At 38.6% G+C, this 19999-nt stretch overlaps 1 protein-coding gene across 3 annotated transcripts in view; it reads right to left on the reverse strand.

Annotated features, from left to right (window-relative positions):
• ZDHHC15 (zinc finger DHHC-type palmitoyltransferase 15) overlaps positions 1 to 19999 on the reverse strand; it is a 414649-nt gene that overhangs the window by 317195 nt on the left and 77455 nt on the right. The window lies entirely within an intron of this gene.

Below are 19999 nucleotides of genomic sequence, written 5' to 3' on the forward strand. Positions count from 1 at the left end.
TAAAGGAGTTCACCACCACCAAACCAGTATTATATGAAATGCTGAAAGGTATCCTTTAAGAAGATGAAGAAGAAGAAAAAAGTAAAGATACAAACTATGAACAACAAATACACATCTATCAACAACTGTATCTGAAAATCAAGTGAATAATTTGATGAACAGAATGAACTGGTGATTATAATAGAATCAGGGGCATAGAAAGGGAGTGGACTGGCTATTCTTGGGGAGAAAAGGGGTGTAGGGGATGCGGGAAGAGACTGGACAAAAATCGTGCACCTATGGATGAGGACAGTGGGTGGGGAGTGAGGGAGGAGGGTGGGGTGAGAACTGGGTGGAGGGGAGTTATGGGGGGAAAAAGAGAAACAAATGTAATAATCTGAACAATAAAGATTTAATTAATTAAAAAAATCAACTTCCAAAAATAAAAAAATAAAAAAATTACTTTTAATTGGCACTACGCTCCTTAAGCACCTTTATAACCACTACTATGAACTCTATGTCCAATAGGTTGCTTGCCCCAATTTCATTTAGTTCTTTTTCTGGAGATTCATTCTTTATTTTCATTTAGGGGTTGTTTCTTTGTCTTTCCATTTTATCTGTCTCTTTATATTTGCTTCTATGTATTGGATAGAACTGTTATGCCTCACAGTCTTTGTGGGATAGGATTATGTAGAAAGTGTCTGGAGGGGTCCAGTGGTGCAGTCTTTTTGTTCACCTGAGGTGGATGCTCTAGGAATTCTCCTACTGTGCATTACTTGGCCTTTCCTGTTGTAATTGAGGCTTGATTACTGATGTCTTATTTGTAGGAAATATCTTCCCTCCAACTTGCTGCCAGTGAGGTTCAACCCCAAAATCGTCATGCCAGTTGTTCTACAGGTGCTGACAGAAGAGAATAAGACATAACAGGAACAAAACAAAAATACCATAAAAATCAAGATACTCAATGCAACAGCATGAAAGTCTAAGAAGGAAAAAGAACAGAAAGCAAAACAAAGAAAAAATAAAAAGAATACTAAAAACATGTGATGAGTGTAGTAGAGGGGATATAAAGAAAAAGGGAACAAGGACAAAAAATGGCTATATGGAAACAAAGACGAAGGTAAAAGACAGTATAAGAGGAAAAAAGAAAAGGAAACAAAATAAATGAAATAATAATGAATTTAAAACATAGTAATAATGGATATATTGGGATATAGATGGGAAAATTAAAATGGAAAAAGTGAGAAATAAGAGGAAAATAAAATGAGAAAAAATAATAATAAAAATAAGAATAGACAAAAATTGAACAGAATCAAAGGTAAGATTGAAATCAGAGATATGTAAGAAAAAAGACAATAATGATACATCTGATAATGGGTTAATATCCAAAATATATAAAGTACTCATACAGCTCAACAAAAAGAAGACAAGCAATCCAATTTAAAAAATGGACAGAAGACCTGAATAGACATTTCTCCAATGAGGACACACAAATGGCCAACAGACACATGAAAAAATGCTCAAAGTCACTGATCATCAAAGAAATGCAAATTAAAACCACAATGTGATATCACCTCACACCTGTCAGAGTGGCGAGCATAAAAAAATCGACAAACAACAAGTGTGTGCAAGGATGTGGAGAAAAGGAAACCCTAGTTCACTTCTGGTGGGAATGCAAATTGGTGCAGCCATTACCAAAAACAGTTTGGAGTGTCTTGCAAAAATAAAAATGGAAGGAGACGGAAGATGGCAGCGATATAGGCAGACGCGTCCCAGGTTGTGTCCCGGAGCAAATGGAGTGAGCAGCTGAAACTAATAACGCCCACACTGAATTGGCGAAATTGCTCAGCTGGTGAGACGGATTGCAGCCGGGAAGAGCAGAACTCCCCTGGAAAGGTAAAAAAAACCAGGGATTTGGGCAGGAAAGTCTGCCAGACCTCTGAGCCCAGAGAGTCGGAGGGAGACTGCGTGGCAGAAAGCCGCGTCCCTTGGGACAGGCACAGCCCCTCACGGGGGAAAGGAGAACCGCGGGATTCCTGGTGCCGCCGGGGGAATTGAGAGCTGTGTTCTGTGATCACAGAGGACTGAGCCTAAAGGGGGCAGCCTGAAGAGCTGACCAGACCATGCAGTCCTGGTAAGAGAAGAAGCTTACAGAAACCAAGCCTTCCCCGTTGCCGCGGGCGGCGTTTGTTTGTTTGTTTTCACTGAATCCTGTTCATGGGACATTTCAGATACAGACACTCACCTGTGCTGAAGAGAGGGAGAGTGTGCGGAGGAGTGGAATCTGGGGAGAGACTGAGGAGAGAAGGGGGGCCGGGAGAGGTGGCAGCGAATTGAGTGCTGAGACACCCCTGAGCCCAGGACTGGGGCAGCCATTCTCTCCAGAGAGTGAGACTCCTCCCCCCAGCCTCCAGGCAAGGAGCAGAACCACACCCAGATTCCACCCTGTAGGAGATCAAGGATTAAAATAACCTGATCAGTCCCTGGGAGTTAACAGGGTCTGGCCTATAGAGGGATTTTCAATCCCAGCAACAACACAGCACCGGTAACTAACTATTACGCAGCCAGCTCTGGGCAGTGAACTTCCACTGGACAGAGAGGCCCTATAGCCTCAGGGGCCAACCCCAGAACACTGCCACCCAGAGGCTGACCTACAAACTGACTCTTTGCTAAACACAAAATAAGGCAGTCTGGGAAACAAATGCAGCCTGCTTTAAAATAAGGCCTGTGGTTTACAACACAGAGGAACAGTGTATCGCAGGGAAACTCAACACTCTCCTGAATACCTGGCAGGTCTAAGGCGAGCCACACTGAAGAATAGAAGAACTGAAGGAACTCCACTACTGCAATTTTTTTTTTTCTTTTTTCACCTTTTAACTAAGAAACCAATTTTTTTTTCTTTTTTTTTTCTTCTTCTTTCTTTTCTTTTCTTTTTTTTTCTTTTTTCTTTTTTTTCTTCTTTTTCCATCACCTGATTTTACGCTTTTAATTACTACCTTCTTATTTTTAACCAGTATTATTACTGCTACCATTTTACCATTTTTTAAAGTGCCATTTTATTTTCTCTTTATTTTATTTTGGCATTAGTGTTCTCCATTCTATTTTCATCATTATATTATCGGTTGTTTCTAGTTTGCATTCATCTCCAGGGAGCTGTTGCTGGAATTTGTTGGGATTAATGGCTGTTCTATAGGAGTATTCTCCTCATATAAGAAAGTCTCTTCCCCTCTTCCACTTCATTCTCTCTTTTCGCACTTTTTTTTTTCTTTTCTTTTCTTTTCTTGGTTTGATTATCCCCCCTCCTTTTTCCCAATTTCATTTTTGCACTCCTTTTTTTGGTCCCTACTTTTCTTTTCTTTTTTCTCTTTTAACTTTTTCTCTTCCTTCTTCCTTATCCCCTAATTCTCTTAATTCAGGTGGTCACCTTTATTTGGGGTTATTAATATCGTGAATATATTTGTGTATAGTGCCTAGGACGCGGTGCCTTGTTGTGTTGTATTTTGTGCCTTTAAATCAACGCAGCAGATCCAAGCAACAGCATCCTCCTGAGCACCACATCCTCTGCTGAGGAACAGCAGCTGTACGTGAAACCTCGACCCACCAGCCAGAAGAGCCACCACAGCTGTGAACAGCACCCACCAGAGGAGCTGCTGCCATCTGAAGAGCAGCTGCTACCCTAACTGCCAGAAGAGCAACCACAGACCAAGGAGTCACTGCCACCCAGGGAGCAACCACTGAACGACTCAACGTCTAGATGTGTCAGTGAGAACAAAAGTGGGTAGACAAAGAAACCCCCAAAGGAAAGAGAAGGAGGACTCTCCAGAAAAGCAGCTAAGTAATACAGAGGCATGCAACATGACAGAAAAAGAATTCAGAATAAGGGTCCTAGAGTGCATAAACCGGATGAAGGAAAAAATCGACAACCTCTGCAAGAAGCAAGAAGAAACAGATGAAAAAATCGATAACATATGGAAGAAGCTAGAAGAAACAGATGAAAAAATCAACAACTTAAGTAAGACCCAAGAAGAAATGAAGAGTGATATAGCTGCAATGAAAAACTCCATTGAAAGTATCAACAGTAGACTAGGAGAAGCGGAGGACCGAATTAGTGAATTAGAAGACAAGGAAGCAAAACACACCAAAATGTACTGCAATTGGAGAAAAAAATGAAAAGACAGGAGGAGAGCCTAAGGGAGCTTTGGGACAACATGAAACGAAACAACATACGAATAATAGGGGTACAGGAACAACAGAAGGATGAACAAGGATTAGAAAACCTATTAGAAGAAATAATATCAGAAAACTTCCCTGAGGTGGGGAAGAAAAAATTCACACAAGCCCAGAGAGTCCCAAACAAGGTGAACCCCAAAAGACCCACACCAAGACAAATCATAATTACCATGGCAAATGTTCAGGACAAAGAGAGAATCTTACAGGCTGCAAGAGAGAGACGGAAAGTTACATACAAGGGATCTCCCATTAGATTGTCAAATGATTTCTCAACAGAAACACATCAGGCCAGAAAAGAATGGACAGAAATTTACAAAGTGATGCAAAGCAAAGGACTGAATCCAAGAATACTCTATCCAGCAAGGCTATCATTCAAACTTGAAGGGGAAATAAGAAGCTTCACAGACAAAAAAAGGCTAAGGGAGTTTATCACCACCAAGCCAGCAATGCAGGGAATGCTAAAGGGACTGGTATAAAAAGAAGAAATAAAAAGCTCAGAAAGAAAACAGCCACACAAAAAAAAGAAATGGCTACAAACAAGTACCTTTCAATAATAACTTTAAACGTGAACGGACTAAATGCTCCAACCAAAAGACATCAAGTGGCTGAATGGATAAAAAAACATGACCCATATATCTGCTGTCTACAAGAAACCCACCTCATTAGAAGGGACTCACACAGACTGAAAGTGAAAGTTTGGAAAAATATCTTTCAGGCAAATGGAAAGGAAAAGAAAGCTGGGGTAGCAATACTTATATCGGACAAAATAGACCTCAAAGTGAAGGCCATAACAAGAGATAAGGAAGGCCACTTCATAATACTAAAGGGACCAATACAACAAGAAGATATAACCCTGGTAAACATATATGCACCCAATGCAGGAGCACCCAAATTCATAAAAAAAAACAACCCTGGAAGATATCAAAGGAGAGATCGGCAACAATACAATCATAGTAGGGGACTTTAATACACCACTGACAGCACTGGATAAGTCCTCTAGACAAACAATCAGCAAAGATACAGCAATCCTAAATGACTCACTAGATCAGATGGACTTAATAGACATCTTCAGAACACTTCACCCCAAAGCCAAGGAATATACATTCTACTCATGTGCTCATAAGACATATTCAAAAATAGATCATATATTGGGTCACAAGCAAAGTATCCCCAAATTCAAGAAGATTGAAATCATAAAAAGCGTCTTCGCAGACCACGATGGCATAATATTAGAAATAAACTACAATAAAAACAACCCAAAATACTCAAACACCTGGAAGCTGAATAGCATGCTATTAAATATTGATTGGGTTACCAATGAAATCAAAGAAGAAATTCGAAACATCCTGGAAACTAATGACAATGAAAACACAACAATCCAAAACCTATGGGACACAATGAAAGCAGTCCTGAGAGGGAAGTTTATAGCTCTACAGGCCTATCTCAACAAACAAGAAAAAATGGTAGTAAATTATCTAACTCTACAACTCAAAGAATTAGAAAGAGAGCAACAAGAAAAGCCCAGAGTGAGCAGAAGGAAGGAGATAATAAAGATTAGAGCAGAAATAAATGACATAGAGACCAAAAAAACAATACAGAAAATCAATGAAACCAAGAGCTGGTTCTTTGAAAGGATAAGCAAGATTGACAAACCTCTAGCCAGTCTCACCTAGAATCAAAGAGAGAGGACCTAAATAAACAAAATCAGAAACGATAGAGGCGAAATAACAACAGACCCCACAGAAATAGAAATGATTATTAAAAAATACTATGGATAGCACTACTTCAACAAACTAGACAACCTGGAAGAAATGGACAAATTCCTAGAAAAATACAACATTCCAAAACTCAATCAGGAAGAATCTAAAAATCTGAACAGGCCAATAACTATGGAAGAAATTGAAGCAGTCATCAAAAAGCTTCCATCAAACAAAAGCACAGGACCAGACAGCTTCACAGGGGAGTTTTACCAAACATTCAAGGAAGAACTAAAACCTATCCTCCTCAGACTACAACAAAAAATTCAAGAGGAAGGAACATTTCTAAGCTCATTCTATGAAGCCAGCATCACCCTAATACCAAAACCAGGAAAAGACAACACAATGAAAGAGAATTACAGGCCAATATCCCTCATGAACATAGATGCAAAAATCCTCAACAAAATCCTAGCAAATCGGATCCAGCAGTACATCAGAAAGATCATACACCATGACCAAGTAGGATTTATCCCAGGGATGCAAGGATGGCACAATATCCACAGATCAATAAACGTGATACATCACATAAACAAATTGAAAGAAAAAAACCACATGGTCATATCAATTGATGCAGAAAAAGCATTTGACAACCCATTTTTCAACACCCATTTTTGATAAAAACTTTCAGCAAGGTGGGAGTAGAAGGATCATACCTCAACATAATAAAAGCCATATATGACAGGCCCACAGCCAACATCATACTCAATGGACAAAAACTAACACCATTTCCCCTAAGAACAGGAACAAGACAGGGATGCCCCCTCTCACCACTCCTGTTCAACATAGTACTGGAAGTGTTAGCCATTGCAATTCGGCAAGAGGAAGAAATAAAAGGCATCCAAATTGGAAAAGAGGAAGTAAAACTGTCCTTATTTGCAGACGACATGATATTATACATACAAAACCCTAGAGACTCCATCAAAAAGCTACTGGACTTAATACATGAATTTGGCAATGTAGCAGGATACAAAATTAACCCCAAGAAATCCGAGGCATTTCTATACACCAATAGTGAACTTTCAGAAAGAGAGATTATAAAAACAATCCCGTTTACCATCGCACCAAAAAAATTAAGCTACCTAGGAATAAACTTAACTAAAGAGGTAAAAGACCTCTACTCAGAAAACTACAGGACGTTGAAAAAAGATATAGAGGAAGACATAAACAGATGGAAGAACATACCGTGTTCATGGATTGGTAGAATCAACATCATTAAAATGTCCATACTACCCAAAGCAATCTATAAATTCAACGCACTTCCCATTAAAATACCAACGGCATACTTCAGAGATCTAGAACGAACTCTCCAAAAATTCATCTGGAATAAAAAAAGACCTCGAATAGCTGCAGCAATCCTGAAAAAGACCAAAGTAGGTGGGATCTCAATACCAGATATCAAGATGTATTACAAAGCCACTGTTCTCAAAACTGCCTGGTACTGGCACAAGAATAGGCATATAGATCAATGGAATAGAATAGAGAGCCCAGAAATCGGCCCGAACCAATATGCTCAATTAATATTTGACAAAGGAGGCAAGAACATACAATGGAGCCAAGATAGTCTCTTCAATAAATGGTGCTGGGAAAATTGGACAGATATATGCAAGAAAATGAAACTAGACCACCAACTTACACCATACACAAAAATAAACTCAAAATGGATAAAGGACTTAAATGTACGACAGGAAACTATAAAAATTCTAGAAGAATCCAAAGGCAACAAAATCTCAGACATATGCCGAAGCAATTTCTTCACTGATACAGCTCCTAGGGCACTTGAAACTAAAGAGAAAATGAACAAATGGGACTACATCAAAATAAAAAGCTTCTGCACAGCAAAAGAAACCATCAACAAAACAACGAGAAAACCCACTGTGTGGGAAAACATATTTGCCAATGTCATATCCGATAAGGGCCTAATCTCCAAAATTTATAGGGAACTCATACAACTTAACAAAAGGAAGATAAACAATCCAATCAAAAAATGGGCAAAGGACCTAAATAGACACCTTTCAAAAGAGGACATTCAGAAAGCCAAGAGACATATGAAAACATGCTCAAAGTCACTAATCATCCGAGAGATGCAAATCAAAACAACAATGAGGTACCATCTCACACCTGTCAGACTGGCTATCATCAACAAATCAACAAACGACAAGTGCTGGAGAGGATGTGGAGAAAAAGGAACACTTGTGCACTGCTGGTGGGAATGCAGACTGGTGCAGCCACTCTGGAAGACAGTATGGAGTTTCCTTAAAAAACTGAAAATGGAACTCCCATTTGACCCTGTGATCCCACTCCTAGGAATATATCCCAAGAAACCAGAAACACCAATCAGAAAGGATATATGCACCCCTATGTTCATAGCAGCACAATTCACCATAGCTAAGATCTGGAAACAGCCTAAGTGCCCATCAGTAGATGAATGGATTAGAAAACTGTGGTACATCTACACGATGGAATACTATGCTGCTCTAAAAAGGAAGGAACTCTTACCATTTGCAACGTCATGGATGGAACTGGAGAGCATTATGCTAAGTGAAATAAGCCAATCAATGAAGGAAAAATACCACATGATCTCACTCATTCATGGATAATAGAGACCATTATAAACTTTTGAACAATAATAGATACAGAGGCAGAGCTGCCTCAAACAGATTGTCAAACTGCAGCAGGAAGGCCGGGGAGGGTTGCGGGGCAGGAGGTAGGGGGGTAAGAGATCAACTAAAGGACTTGTATGCATGCATAGAAGCATAACCAGTGGACATAAGACATTGGGGGATAGGGGAGGCTAGGGGATTGTCTAGGGCGGGGGGATAAAATGGACACATATGTAATACCCTTTGTAATACTTTAAGCAATAAAAAAAAAAAAAAGAAAAAAATAAAATAAAATAAAAAGCTTCTGCACCACAAAAGAAACCATCAACAAAACAATGAGAAAACCCACTGTGTGGGAAAACATATTTGGCAATGTCATATCTGATAAGTGCCTAATCTCCAAAATTTATAGGGAACTCATACAACTTAACAAAAGGAAGATAAACAATCCAATCAAAAAATGGGCAAAGGACCTAAATAGACACCTCTCAAAAGAGGACATTCAGAAAGCCAAGAGACATATGAAAACATGCTCAAAGTCACTAATCATCCGAGAGATGCAAATCAAAACAGCAATGAGGTACCATCTCACACCTGTCAGACTGGCTATCATCAACAAATCAACAAACGACAAGTGCTGGAGAGGATGTGGAGAAAAAGGAACACTTGTGCACTGCTGGTGGGAATGCAGACTGGTGCTGCCACTATGGAAGACAGTATGGAGTTTCCTCAGAAAACTGAAAATGGAACTCCCATTTGACCCTGTGATCCCACTTCTAGGAATATATCCCAAGAAAACAGAAACACCAATCAGAAAGGATATATGAACCCCTATGTTCATAGCAGCACAATTCACCATAGCTAAGATCTGGAAACAGCCTAAGTGCCCATCAGTAGATGAATGGATTAGAAAACTGTGGTACATCTACACGATGGAATACTATGCTGCTCTAAAAAGGAAGGAACTCTTACCATTTGCAACGTCATGGATGGAACTGGAAAGCATTATGCTAAGTGAAATAAGCCAGTCAATGAAGGAAAAATACCACATGATCTCACTCATTCATGGATAATAGAGACCATTATAAACTTTTGAACAATAATAGATAGAGGCAGAGCTGCCTCAAACAGATTGTCAAACTGCAGCGGGAAGGCCGGGGAGGGTTTGGGGGGCAGGAGGTAGGGGGGTAAGAGATCAACTAAAGGACTTGTATGCATGCATATAAGCATAACCAATGGACATAAGACACTGGGGGATAGGGGAGGCTAGGGGACTGTCTAGGGCGGGGGGATAAAATGGACACATATGTAATATCCTTTGTAATACTTTAAGCAATAAATAAATAAAAAAGAGAGAGAAAAAAAAAATGGAAGTTCATTTGATCCAGTGATCCCACTTCTGGGAATATGTCCTAAAAAACCCAAAATGCCAATCAGAAAGAATATATGCACCCCTCTGTTTATAGTAGCATCATTTATAATAGCTAAGATTTGGAAACAGCCCAAGTGCCCATCAGTAGATGAATGGATAAAAAAAGGTGTGGGACATTTACACTATGGGATAATATGCAGCTGTAAAAAAGAGGAATCTCTTACACTTTGGGACAGCACGAATAGATCAGGAGAATATGCTAAGTGAAATAAGCCAATCTGAGAAAGACAAATATGACATGATCTCACTTATTTGTGGAATCTAACAAACAAAATGAACTAACCAACAAAATAAGACTCAAAGCAGGGAAACATGGAACAGACTGACATACCTCGATGTGGGGTTAGGGGGACGAGAAGAGATAAACCAAAGAACTCATATACTTATATGCATAGCCCATGAACACGGGCAATAGGGCAATGGAGACCTGGGAAGGGGGAGGGATTTGGGAGAGGGGGTAAAAGAGCAGGGAATCAGAAATATCTGTAATACTACCAACAATCAAAAATATATTATGAAAAGATAAAAAACAAACAATAACAAAAAATCCACTCACACATATAAAGCAATAAACACACACTCACACACTCAAAAACCTTTGGATCCATGATTTGTGGAGCTTGCTGGATTTTTTTTCTGATATTGTTGAGTCTGGTCCTTTGGTGTGTCTCTCCTGGGACTCCTGGGAGCTTCTCTGGTGCAGGTCAATGTGAGTAACTGTCCCTTTCTGGCCCTGGGCAACCTGATTGACGTCCAAGAAGTTGAAGCCCCGGACTCCTTAGCCCAAAGGCTGAGTCTGCCTTGAGTCTCTTGGCTTGATTGTCCCTGTCTGAGCTGTATTCCCTTCCCCCATAGATCTGGTTGCGCAAGTGTCAGCTGCAGGTGCCCATGGTCCTGCTGTTACTAACTTAAGTGAAAGGTCCCAGTGGTGTCTGTGGCAGGTTCGCATGAGGTGCCTCTGGTATTCACTTAGCTGCACGTTATGTTCTGGTGCACATGGGTCTGGGTTGTGTCCTTGACATGGGGCATGATGCCCGTGGGTTCAGGCCCAGGCCATGGCTACTCTGGATGGTGGCGAGCCTGGGTAACTCGCTGCTGCTGCTCCCTGCAGCCTCCTCACAAGGAAGACCTTCTAAACCCTTCAAGATGTCATGGTTTCTGAACCAGAGCCAATCCTGAGGAATGCCTTTGGCAGTAGCAGGGGCTCTTTGGCCAGGAGAACCAGAAGTGGATGCCCCAAAGACTTCTGTGTGATAGGACTCTCTCTCTGTCTCTCTCTCTCTCTCTCTCTCTCTCTCTCTCTCTCTCTCTCTCTCTCACACACACACACACACACACACACACACACACACACACGTCTACACACTCACTCTCTCACTCAATTACATTCTCTCCCTCACTCCAGTCCTACCAACCCCCATGTTCTATTTGTGTTTGGGAAGCATGTAATTCTGGTTTAAAATAAAAATTTTAAAAATCATGCAAAGACCAATGGCAAGGAATTTTCCTTTGATTTCTCTAGGAATTTTATGGTTTGATATTTTATACTAAATGCATTTTAAATTATATATTTTGTTTTAGTCACTTTGGAACATTTTTAATTTCATTTTTCTTTCTTTTGTTTATTTTTATTGTTGAAACTATTACAGGTGTCCCCATTTTCCCCCCTTTACTCGCATCCACCCAGCCCCATACCCCCCTTTATTCTGGCCATTACCACAACTACACTGTTGTCTGTACCCATGGGTTATGCATATACTTTTTTGGCTAATCCCATCACCTTCTTTCATCCACTCACCCTCTGCAAGTTAATTTTTAATGGTGTAAGGTAAAGGTCCAATTTCATTCTTTTGCATATGGATATCCAGTGTTTCCATTAATATTTACTAAAAAGATGATCACTTCCCCATTGTGCATTCTCAGCAACTTGTTGAAGATTAGTTGACTATATATGCTTGGGTTTATTTTTGGGCTTTTGATTCTGTTCCTTTGATGTATGTGTCTGTTTTTATGTCAGTACTATACTGTTGTTTGTTTTAAATATATTTTTATTGATTTCAAAGAGGAAGGGAAAGGAAGAGAGAGATAGAAACATCAATGATGTGAGAGAATCATTGATCCGCTGCCTCCTGCACACCCCCTAGTGGGGATGGAGCCTGCAACCTGGGCATGTGCCCTTGATCTGAATCAAACCTGGGACCATTGAGTCTGCAGGCCACTGAGACTCTGCACGCTCTATCCACTGAGCCAAACTGGCCAGGGCAGTATTATACTGTTTTGATTACTATAGCTATTTAAATATGATTTGAAACCAGGAAGTGTGATGCTTTCAGCTTGGTTTTTCTTTCTCAATATTGCTCTATTTGGGATCTTCTGTGGTTCCATATGACTTTCACAACTGTTTTGTTTTTTTTTGTACTTCTGGAAAGAACACCATTTAAATCTTAATAGAGATTGCACTGAATCTATAGATGGCTTTTTTGGTATGGACATTTTAACAATATTAACTCTTCTAATTCATGAACACAAAATATATTTTCATTTATTTCTGTCTTCTTTAATTATTATCATTGTTCTATAGGTTTCTTTCTACAGATCTTTCACCTCTTTGGTTAAATTTAATCTGAAGCATTTTATTCTTTTCAATATTATTTTAAATGGTCCTTAATTTATTTAATAACTTATTTTTAGGGTATAAAAATGCAACTCATTTTTTTTGCAACTTTACTGAATACACTGATTATTTCTTAATTTTTTTTGATAGAGTCTTTAGAGCAGGGGTGGGCAAACTTTGACTCGAGGGCCACAATGGGTTCTTAAACTGGACCGGAGGGCCGGAACAAAAGCATGGATGGAGTGTTTGTGTGAACTAATATAAATTCAAAGTAAACATCATTACATAAAAGGGTACAGTCTTTTTTTTGTTTGTTTGTTTTATTCATTTCAAAAGGGGTGGATCCGGCCGGCGGGCCGTAGTTTGCCCACGGCTGCTTTAGAGTGTTCTATACGTAAGATGCCATTGTAAACAAAATTTAATTTCTTCCTTTCTGATTTGAATACCCTTTTAATATATGCCTTTTATTTCATACTGTTGCCTATTGCTCAACTAGTACTTCCATAATTATGCTGAATAGAAGTGATGATAAAGGGAGCATCTTCTCTTGTTCCTGATTTTAGGGGAAAAGATTTCAGATTTTTACTTTTATGTATGATGTTGCTGTGGGATTCTCAAATGTGGCCTTTATTATTTTCAAATACATTACTTCTATGCTTAATTTGTTGAGAATTTTTATCATGAAGGGGTGTTGTAATTTGTCAAGTGCTTTTTCTGCATCGATTGAAATGATCATGTAATTTTTATCCTACATTTTGTAAATATGGTGTATCATACCTTTTGATTTACACATGTTCAATCATCCTTGCATCCCAGGATTTATAACTGCCACTTGGCCATGCTGAATGATCCTGTTGAATTTGGTTTGCTAGTATTTTGTTAAGTATATTTATTTATGTACATCAGAAATATTGGCTTATAATTTTCATGCAATGTCATTATCTGGCTTGGTATCATGGTAATGCTGTCCTTATAAAATGAGATATGAAGTATACTATACTCTTCAATCTTTTTTAAAAATTTGAGAAGCATTGCTGTTAATGCTCCTTCAAATGTTTGGTAGAATATACCAGTGAAGCCATTTGACTCCAAAATTTTCTTTGTTCAGAGATTTTTTTTTTAGTTTAAATTTAGTGGGGTGGCAGAGGTTAACAAGATTATATAGGCTTCAAGTACCCATTTCTATGATATATGATCTGTATATTGCTTATATACCCACCATCAAAATTCAAATAATCTTTAGTCACTATATGTTTGACCCCCTTTCCGTTTAATACCCCACCACCCCCTTCCAGCTGGTAACCACCATACTGCTGTTTCTATGAGTTTTTGTTTATTGTTTCAAAATTCTTATTCATAATTGCTCTGCTCAAATATTTCTATTTTTTCCATATTTCTGTCATGGTAGGCTCCTTGTTTCTAGAAATATCCATATCTTCTACATTGTGCAATTTATTAATTGTTTATAGGAGTCTCATATGATCCTTGTAATGTCTTATTTTTAATTTCTTACTTTTTCTATTTGAGTCTTCTCGCTTTTAGTCTTAGCTACTATAGCTAAAGGTTTGTTAATTTTATCTTTTCAAAAACCAACTCTTAATTTCTTTGAGATATTATATCTTTTACTTAATATTTATTTCATTTATTTCTGCTCTGATATATGTTATTTCCTTCCTTCTGTTAATTTTGAACTTAGATTCTTATGTTACTAGCTCTTTAAAAAAATAACTTAGGTTGGTTATTTGAGATATTTTTCTTTTTTTTCTCAATGTAGACATTTGTTGTTATAAAAATCCCTAACAGAGCTACTTTTGCTGCATAACTTAGGTTTTGGTATATGTTAACATTTAAATTTTTGACAACATATTATTTTGATTTCTGTCCTGATTACTTCCTGACCAACAGGCTGTTCAGGGTAGGGGGTTAATATACATATATGCTTCAATTTTCCAGGGTTTTTTCCTGTTATCGACATTTACATTCATAGATTTATAATAAAAAAATATCTTTAATATGGTTTTAATTTTCTAAAATTTTAAGACTATTTTTTATCTAACATGATTTCTCCTGGAAAATGTGTGTATATTCTAAGAACATGCATTTTGCTGCTATTGTGTGGAAAACATTTTTATATGTGTGTAGGGTTCATTTGGCTTATTAGTATTACACAAATTTATAATTTCTTTATAGATTTTTTAACTTTATTTTTACTGTTGACACTATTACAGATGTCCCCACTCCCACTCCCCTGCCTTAAACCGCCATAACCTAGCCCCCTTCCCCCATCTCTCTGGTGATCACCCACTGTTGTCTGTATTTAAGGGTTATATATATATACACTAGTGGCCTGGTGCATGGATTCGTGCACATTGAAAGTAAATTAATTAGAAGAAATATTTTAATATTGTTATTTGCCCTTTCTCTATAATAGAAGTGTCAGAGATGAAAGAAAATTAATAAAATGCATATGAAAACAACATTTAAATTGATTAATAAATAAATAATAACAACATGATATAACAACAAAAACATAATATAAAAACAACAAAAATATGATATAAAAACAACATTGATAAAAACAATGACTGATAAATTGATTAAACTTATTCTAATATCTCCCTGTATACCACATTAAGAGTAAAAACACATTCAGAGTGCTTGACTAATTTTCTTGTGATGAAGTATTTACAACTTTAACTTTAATGTCACACACTCTTTGAACTTGAGAGAAAGCAACATATAACTGACCATGTCAGAAATGGGTTTAGGTAGGAATATTCCTACTCTGTCTAGAGTTTGTCCTAGTGATTTATTAATGGTCTTCAGAGATATTCTGTCAACAACACCGCTTTCTTTCAGCTTCAGAATGTCAACAAAAACAACCAAATTCACAATTGACAATGACAGATCGAAATACCTGGATGCGATTAGTGCCAGTGAGAGTTTTATATGTATCGCACATGCATGAATCAACATTTATTTTTAAATTGCCAATGTGTGCCATGTGTACCAGCCGGTCAGTAGGTCAGACAGTCAGACATATGTACGGTCGGTCACTTAGCCTTTTACATATATAGATATGTTCTTTTGCTTATCCCTTCACCTTCATTCATACAGTCTCCCTCCTCTCTCCCATCTCACAGCTATCAATCTGTTCTATGTACCCATGCCTCTGTTTCCATTTTGTTCATCAGTTTATTTTGTTCATTAGGTTCCACATACAAGTGATATCATATGGTGTTTGTCTTTCTCTGACTGGCTTATTTCACTTAGCATAATAATCTACAGGTCCATCCACGCAGTCACAAAAGGTTAGATTTCCTTCTTTTTATGAGTACATAGTATTCCATTGAGTAAATGTTCCACAACTTTTTATCCACTCAACTACTGATGGGCATTTGGGTTATTTCCAGCTGTTCACTATTGTAAATAATGCTGCTATGAATATAGTGTTGCATATACCTTGGTATTCTTTCGATCTTGTGTTTCTGTAGTCTTAGGATATATTATCAAAAGTGAAATTGCTGGGTCAAAATACAGTTTCATTTTTTGAGGAAACTCCATACTGTTTTCCACAATGGCTACATCAATTGGCATGTCCACCAACAGGTATGTGTTTATTTTTTTAACATTGTTCCTCTGTTTTCTTCTTCATCTACTTCTTCTTCCTTTTCTACTTCTTAAAGCAGGCACTTTAACATTTCTTTTAATATTGATTGGGTGGTAACAAACTCCTTTAGCTCTTTCTTGTCTGTGAAGCTTATTTCTCCTTCAATTTTCAATGATAGCCTTGCTGAGTAAAGTAGTTGTGGTTGTAGGCTCTTGCTTTTCAACACTTTGAATATTTCATGCTAATCCCTTCTAGCCTGAAATGTTTCTGTTGAGAAATCAGCTGAGAGTCTTATGGGAGCTCCCTTGTAGATAATTAACTGCTTTTCTCTTTGTTTTTAAACTTAACCATTTTAATTATGAAGTATGTTGGTGTGGGCCTCTTTGGATTTGTCTTGTTTGGGACTCTCTGCATTTCCTGAACTTGTGTATCTTTTTCCTTCACCAGGTTAGAAAAATTTTTGGTCATATTTCTTCAAATAGGTTCTGAATCATTTACTCTCCCTCCTCTCCTCCTGTACCCGTATTATGCAAATCTTGATATACTACATGTAGTCCCAGTGGTCACTTAAACTATTCTCATCCTTTTTTATTTTTATTTTTGTTTTTACTATTCTGATTAGGTGTTCTTTGTCAAACTTGTCTTCCATCTAGCTGATACAATCCTCTGCTTCATTCAACCTACTTTTTATTCCATTTGGTGTATTCTTGATGTCAGATGTAGTATTCTTCATTTCCAGTAGGTCCCTTTTCATGGTTTCTATGTACTTTTTCATGCTGTTGTGGTTCTCACTAAATTTCTTGAGCACCCTATAAACACTACTTTGAATTCTATATCTGATAAGTTGACTGCCTCCATTTCATTTTAGCTCTTTTTTCTGGAGAGTTCTTCTGTTATTTCATTTGGGGCTTGTTTCTTTGTATTCCAATTTTGGCTGCCACTTTGTGATTGTTTCCATATATTAGATAGATCTGCTGTGACTCCAAATCCTGGTGGGGTTGCGTTATGTAGTAGGTGACCTGTGGGACCCAGTGGTGCAATCCCTTTATCCTTCTTTGCTGGTGAGCAAGGAATGTCCCTTGTGTGGGTTATGTGGGCCCACCTGTTATAATTGAATTTTGATTGCAATTAGCTCATGCATGCGTAGGATCAGCCCTTAGGCTGGTTGACTGTAAGGCTCAACCCCGACCATGGCATGTGATCTGCTGTGCAGGTGTGAGCAAAAAGGAAAAGAGAGAAAAGTAAAAGAGGAGAAAGAAGAAACACATATAAAAGTAAAAGAAGAAAGATCCAAGATGGTGATAAATTAGGTGGAAGCTACACTCACCTCCAAGGACCAAACTGGAATTACAACTAAAGTATAGAAAGACCAGAGCCTCACCAACACCCAATCTTGTCTCAGATGCAAACCAGGACCCTACAACCACTTGGGACAAAGACATGAGACCACAGCTGCAGACCAAAGACACCATGCTTCCAGACAGGCCGGCTGCAGAATTCTGTGAGTCACAGAGCCTAACCCCCTCTCCGTGGGCCTGCAGCAGCAGCATAGGACCTGCTAGACCCACTCCATGAGAGCAGGCCTCCTGCTGACACAGAGGCTATGTGACTTAACTTTGACTCTGGATGTGCACACACGGGAGTCTGTTTCCTGAGGCACAGGAGTGGGCCTCCCACTGACACAGGGCGGCTGTGCAACCCGGCCCCTCAAGCAGACTTGGGACCCTGATTCTCCACGCAACAGGCAGCACTGAGCACCAGTGACTTGACACTCAGTGTCCACATGCAAGACTCTGTTTCTCATCGAGCGTGCATGGGATCCCTGATTCGCAGTGCATGCACACTGAGCTCCAGTGACTCCAAGTCTCAGCCCATGTGCACACAGGGACCCTGATTCTCGGCATGAGGCCACACCAAGTGACAGAAAATCTGATACTCGATTCTGGGCATGTGCACTTGGGAACTCCTGAGTCTTGGTACAAGCTAGGGGACACTCAGTTTTGGCGCACACCCACGGGGACTATTTTTCATCGTGGCACATGTGGGGTCCCTGATTCTAGGTGTGCACATGAGGCCAAACTGACTGCTGGTGACTCTGATTCTCAGCGTGTGTGGCTCCCATCAACCCACGGCAGTCATATGTCTCATTGTCGAAGCTCTTCAGTGACACTCAGGTGGCAGAATGCTCCCACTGCACACAGCTCAGGACCCTGAACTCAGTGTTTGTGGCTTCTAGTGATAGAATGAGGAGACAACAAAACAATTCCCAGAGGAAAGAAAAAGAGAAATCTCCAAGAAAGGAAATAAGTGTGACGGAGCCATGCAATATTACAGAAAAAGAATTCAGAGTAATGGTCATACATTTCATAAACCAGATGGATGAGAAAATCAACAATCTATGCAAAAATCAAGAAGAAATCAGAAGTGATATAGCTACAATAAAAAGGATATGGAAGGTTACAACAGTAGACTAGAAGAAGCAGAGGACCGAATTAATGAGTTAGGAGATAAGGAAGAGAAACAAGCCCAATCAGAACACCAACTGGAGAAAAAAATTAAAAAGCAGGAATAGAGCATAAAGCAGCTTTGGAACAACATGAAACAAAGTCACATACATGTAAAGGGGTACCAGGAAGACAAGAAGAGCAGCAAGGATTAGAGAATCTATTTGAAGAAATAATGACAGAAAACATTCCTCATATGGGGAAGAAAAAAGCCACACAAATACAGAGAGTTCCGAGTAAGATAAACACCAAAAGACCAAGACCAAGACACATCATAATTACAATGGCAAATGTTAACAACAAATAGAGAATTGTAAAGGCTTCAAGAGAGAGACAGAGAGTTACCTACAAAGCACCCCCCTCAGATTATTAAATTATTTCTCAACAGAAACACATCAAGCTAGAAGGGAATGGAAGGAAGTATGCAAAGTGATGCAAAGCAAAGGACTGAATCCAAGAATACTCTATCCAGCAAGACTATCAATCTAAATTGAAGGGGAAAACAGAAGCTTTGCAGACAAAAAAAAAAAAAAAAAAAAAAAAAAAGGTTGAGGGAGATTATCACTACCAAGCCAGCAATGCAAGAAATGCTAAAGGGAATGCTGTAAAAAATAAGAATTAGAAAGGGAAGAAGGAACACAGCCATAAAATACAGAAATGGCTACAAATAAGTACCTATCAATAATAACATTAAACATAAATGGATTAAATGCTCCAATCGAAAAACATTGAGTGACTCGATGGATAAGAAAACATGACCCACATATATGCTGTCTATAGGAGACCCACCTCAGAACAAGGGACTCACACAGGCTGAAAGTTAAGGGATAGAAAAATATCTATCAGGCAAATGAAAATGAAAAAAAAAAGCTGGGGTAGCAATACTTATATCTGACAAAATAGAACTGAAAGTAAAGGCCACAACAAGAGACAAGGAAGGCCACTTCATAATTCTAAAGGGATTGATACAACAATAGGATATAACTCTGATAAACATATATGCACCCAAAGCAGGAGTACCCAAATACATTTAAAAAAACTTCTGGAAGATATCAGGGGAAAGATTGAAAGCAATACAATCATAGTAAGTGACTTCAATAACCCATTAACATTGCAGGATAAGTCCCCTACAGAAAAAATTAGAAAGAAACAGCAATCCTAAATGACTCACTAGATAAGATGGACTTAATCGGCATCTTTAGAACATTCCACGCCAAAGCTACAGAATATACATTCTTCTCAAGCGCATATGGGACATTCTTAAAGATAGACC

The sequence above is a fragment of the Myotis myotis genome, unplaced genomic scaffold (assembly GCF_014108235.1).
Source record: "Myotis myotis isolate mMyoMyo1 unplaced genomic scaffold, mMyoMyo1.p scaffold_m19_p_4, whole genome shotgun sequence".
NCBI classification, from domain to species: domain Eukaryota; kingdom Metazoa; phylum Chordata; class Mammalia; order Chiroptera; family Vespertilionidae; genus Myotis; species Myotis myotis.